General features: G+C 30.5%; 1 pseudogene; it reads right to left on the minus strand.

Annotated features, from left to right (window-relative positions):
* Window positions 1-4,460: 4,460 nt before the first annotated feature.
* On the minus strand, window positions 4,461-4,978 carry LOC149058654 (52 kDa repressor of the inhibitor of the protein kinase-like; annotated as a pseudogene).
* Between the last annotated feature and the right edge of the window lie 397 nt (window positions 4,979-5,375).

Consider the following 5,375-nt stretch of genomic DNA (forward strand, 5'->3'; position numbering starts at 1 on the left):
TTTAGTTTTAAACTTTACCGCACAAAGATTATCGTCGTGCAATTCGAGCTCAATTTAATCGTTACTGTCATCATATCGTAATCGTACCGTATATCACCGCAGTGTGTGCTGACTTTTATTATAAGTATTAATGTATAGGTCTTGCGCAAGACTTGTTATTTTCACAAAATGTATAAAAAATAATTAAATACCCGATATTTTAGCTTTTATAGCTGTGTGTATAGGTTTTTGTTATGAACTCAATAAAATACGAGACTTAAGTCAGATATAGTATATAAATATATAATATTATATAATATGTATAATGTCTTACTGCAGTGTCGGAAATCTCAAGTATGATATCGATTAAAACTGTGAACTTTGATGAAATACAAAATGTCATGATTTTAATGTAAATATGTATGTACTGACGAGTCGGTAGTCAACAAGAATCAAAAATGGAGAGGCGGCTTGCGTAGTTGAGTCTGTAAGGATACCAGGAGCAAGCTTCAAGAGTTAAACACCTTACCTCCCATATTTTACTTAAGACATAATATATCTATTATACCAAGTTTACCATATATAACCATCCTCCCCCCCATAAAAAAATAATTAACTCCATGTTATGCCAATTTTTACCTATATAATTATTTCTATTTATCACACAATTACAAATTAAAAGATAGGTAACTGTTAATGTCTTATTTACGTCATTACATGACTATACAATGCTACATCCCTACCTACTTGTTATAGTTGTTTGTTATAACTAGGGCAGAGGACTTGTAGCTCTAAAAAGTCACCAAATATGCATTTAAATATACAAAATATGCATTAAAAATATGCACTTAAGTATAAAAAATATGCATTTTAAAGTGGATATTTTTGAATAAAAATTAAGAATTTTTCTGTTGGTACTTATTATTTTTATGATAACATGTTATTTACAACTTTATTTAACAACTTACATTTAATTATTTGAATTATTTGGGTTAGGAGAAAATTAAAGAAAATTAATCAAAACGTCAACGGAATGGAAATACCATATATTTGAATAATGATTCACGTCGTTTTCGCCATGATTCTATAAGAGGAAAAAAGCGATTAATTACTGTGGTTATAATAGGCAATAGGTTATATCATGAAAAATAATTAACATCAGATATTAGCTATTAATTACATTGGAAAATTTAGTAATGTTACGACTTAGTGGGTAGGGCATTCTATATACCTACATTAATATAATATACTAATACAATTAGGTACCTGTAAAATTTGAAATTAGTCTTTCTTGAATTCATTTTCATAACACGAATGCTTGTCGTAGTATTGAAACGTTGTTTATACGTCATGAAAATAATGATTAATTGTCTCCGAGGGTGGTTAGACATAAAATTTGAAGTATTTAAGAGTTTGTATTTGATTGTTACTTTATTACAAAACTTAATATTACATTTTAATGTTATATTGTATTACAATTTTGGTAACAATTATTAAACAACAGTATTTAATTAATATTTTGTATTCTTAGATTTAAAAGGAATTAAAATAAATTTAAGCACGAAAAACCTTGTGAAAACAAAAAACAAATTGTGTACTTATGAAATTGTTAAGAGTTTTGGGATTCTGTATCATAATGAATAGGTAAATTTTAAATTGTTTAGTATATTTTCAAGATTTTAGATGTTTTAATGAAATACCGGTGATCATGATGTAATTATTAAAGTTTATAAAGCTTATAATTATTATTTTATACGTACGTAAACCTTTTGTATTTTAATATAGATACCTATACACATTTTTTGGTTGTAATCATAAAATGTGAGGAAATTTATCGGTAACAAAAGAGTTTAAAAATATGGCTATGATAGGACATTCACGCGAATTATTAATGATTAATGGATAGACAGAGGACTTGTTGCTCTAAATATGCAAGCACTTAAAAGGACGCCACACCCGCATCCGCATGTGTTGTCTCCGTTTTACAAACGTATAACATAGCAAAATCTGTTTAGCGCGGGACAACTGTTCTCCCTCAATATTTATAAAAGAATTTTCAAAATTTCACAACACATAGGTAAGAACTTTATCTGTGTTATAGCGTCGTTATTTTTTTGATAACATAAATATAATTAAAGTTATAAGCTTAAGAAAATGCATTTATTTTTTATTTTTTCATTAAATTACTTAAAATTATTGGTTTGTGCTACCAAAAAAATAACGACGCTATGATACAGATAAAGTTCTTACCTATGCGTTTGTGAAATTTTGAAAATTCTATTATAAATATTGAGGTAGATTGAGGTAGAACAGTTGTCCCGCGCTAAACAGATTTTGCTATGTTATACGTTTGTAAGAGTAAGCCGGAGACAACACATGCGGGTGTGGCGTCCTCTTAAGCACTCTTAAATACCCCATAATATGCACTTAAAATTTTTTTTAACACGAATGTATATTCCGTAGAACTGACTGAGATTAAATACTAAAATATTGATTATTATCATGTCTAGAAACATTTTATAAATTAATCCTAATCGAATAAAAGCCCTCATAGTGCACACAAAGCTGTGGTGGTTATATCGTAGGTATAGTGTATGACGTCAAAAACCATATTTATACGACAAAAATTAAAAATAAATAAATTTTTATCCCAACATTTTGACTGTATTGTTTGAAACGAAAATGTGAAACTCAATCCCCGAGTTTGTAAATTATCAGAAAATGTAGAAATCAAAAAATGAAAATTGAGGCCAAGTTCTAATAGGTAAAATTATCTCGAAACAGTTGCCAGTAAGTACAAAAAATAAGAAAATCACGTCAAAAGCGTTCACAGGTTTTCCATGTATTAAGTGGTTTTATACTTTTTGAGATATATTTAACTTAATCGATTACACAGCCACCCATTTTAGAGTAAGGAGCTCCTGGAATTCTTAAAACACGCGGCCCGCTCCCCTGTAAATATGGTTATGGACTTATAGTTAGTGATTGGTGTCCTTTATGAGGAGTGCGTGACAATGAATCGTTATATAACAAATAAAATACAACTGACCACGGGGCCATAATCATAGTAAAATAAATAAATTTTTTACTATGAGGGTGATAGCGTAGTGTATAAATAATATAAATAACGACGTAACGTTATATAATATAAAAAGTACGAAAACGTAGCCACGCTACATACGTACAAAGATATAACGGCAGACGAGTCGATTTCCGGTTTGCGGTCGGCGACGACACGAACTGTAACGGACGACGAACAGCCTACGAAGATCAGCGAAAAACGATGAACATACTGGACTCGTAATTGATTTCCGGGACGGTGAGTAAAATACTAGTTGCGGTGGCATATACAAATGCAAAACATTTAAATCAGAATGCCTTGTCGTCCCGGTGACCACGACAGATATCTTGAAGTTCCGCAAAAAATGATTAGCGATATACGGCATACGCTATATCACCCGATTCGACGTTCAAATGGTATTTAATATTTGCGTGAACAGCGAGCAAATATATGTTATGTTGCTGGACAAGACGGACAGCTTTCGAACAGTACCTACAACAGTAACGCTAATATTAAAAATAACAAAATAACAAATACCGTCTTGGCGTCTTACGGCATAAGCGCGGCATACAGGTGAATAAAAACAATGATGGCCAATACCTAAAAGTTCAAGGTGCTTAGACGATATTTGCCTGAGGCTGAATTGTATGTCGTTTGATATTAAGCGGTATCAGCATGACAGAAGTGGAATACTAACTATCGATTCTATGTGTAACGACGGTGGTATCGGAATGACACACTGTACGAATTTTTATTTATGTACTTACTGTCTTATCTGACGTTGCGTTGCTGAAAATTATTTTTTAGCGAGCTTAAAAAAAATTCATGTTTGAGAAAAACTTTACTAAACTAACTTTCATCCTTTTATATTGATCATGTGCCTTCACGGTAAAATCGTTAGCGTGTTTACCATAATTATAATAAATCGGTTATTAAATATTAATTTGCTTATATAATTATTATTTATTCCTTAAGAGTTAAGATAACGTAATAATATACTCACATGTGTTTCCGTCTTACAAGTGTGAAACATCACGTTTAGCTTCGTTAGTTTAAAATTTAGAGTGAGTTGACCTCTTATAAAAACTAAAGGTAATATTATTATCTATAGTGTTTCTTATCTCACCTAAGGTGTTTTAAAGTACCAATTGCATGAGACACACGAGTTACCTATTGCTGCCTGCTTTCCCTGGAAAATCTGGCGCTGGATAATCTTTTGTAGCTGCTTATCGGCCCCACAATGGGAAAACCTAGTGGTCAGTGGCGTATTTTCAATTTTTTATGGGGGGGGGGTCTAAATATTAAGTATAAGTTTATAATATTATAATAAAATACATACGAGTTATGATTCAATAATGATATTATATTATATTTCAATATTATTATGAATACAAATGTCAATTAATAGTTTTAATAGTTTTTATAATAAAAAAGGTAGACGTCTTTTTTTTCGTCAGTTCTTCAATAACTTCTTCAGGTTTTATTGAGTAGTTTTTATTTATTGATAGTATATAGCTAAATCGTTCAATCTTCCCTATAAACAAAAACATAAACAAAGTATTTTATTTATTGTAAATTACAAGAATATTTTTTAAGTTTATAATAATTTACCTATGACATGGAATTCCTTAGATATGTTTTTATTCTTTTTAAGTTTGAAAATGTTCTTTCATTTGTTGCAGAGGAAACAGGAAGCGTGACTAAGATTTGAAGAAGTTTAAATTTATTCGGATAAATTGACTGGTTACACATAGCCATAGCCTCTAGAGCATTATTTGGTTTTTCTGTTGTTTGCATGAGTTTTTTCTGCCATAATTTGTACTCTGCTTGCTTCAATAATTTCATTTTGAGTTCCATCATTCTGTAAATCTTCAATGTATTTATTTGAAAGAATTATAATATCTTTAATGGGACCATTTTCCCTAAATAGAGAATTGAAACCTGATAAAATCGATCGATGAACATTGAACCTTTCTTCTAACTCTGTAATAAATTTGTCAAGATAAGGAATTAAAATTGATGCTCGATCAGTGGCGTAACTATGGGGTAGCGAGGGGTAGCGGTCGTGACCCCAAACATTTTTATGGGGTGGCAAGAGTATCATTTTGTTACCCCAAAATTATTTATATAATTTAGTAAAAAAAATCCGCGTCAGTGTGTATTTACTATTTATTTATCTTTAAATAGTTATCAAGAAAAAAATACGTTATTTGTGAATTTTCGGGGTACCACACGATTGCGTACGATGTTTCTTTTTGAAAACACGATTGCGTACGTTACACGATTGCGTACGATTTACTGTGCATCGTTGCTAAATTAATGTTTTTATTTTTGA

Source organism: Diuraphis noxia, unplaced genomic scaffold (assembly GCF_037042655.1).
Source record: "Diuraphis noxia isolate RWA-SAM2 unplaced genomic scaffold, SU_Dnox_SAM2 contig0002, whole genome shotgun sequence".
NCBI lineage: Eukaryota > Metazoa > Arthropoda > Insecta > Hemiptera > Aphididae > Diuraphis > Diuraphis noxia.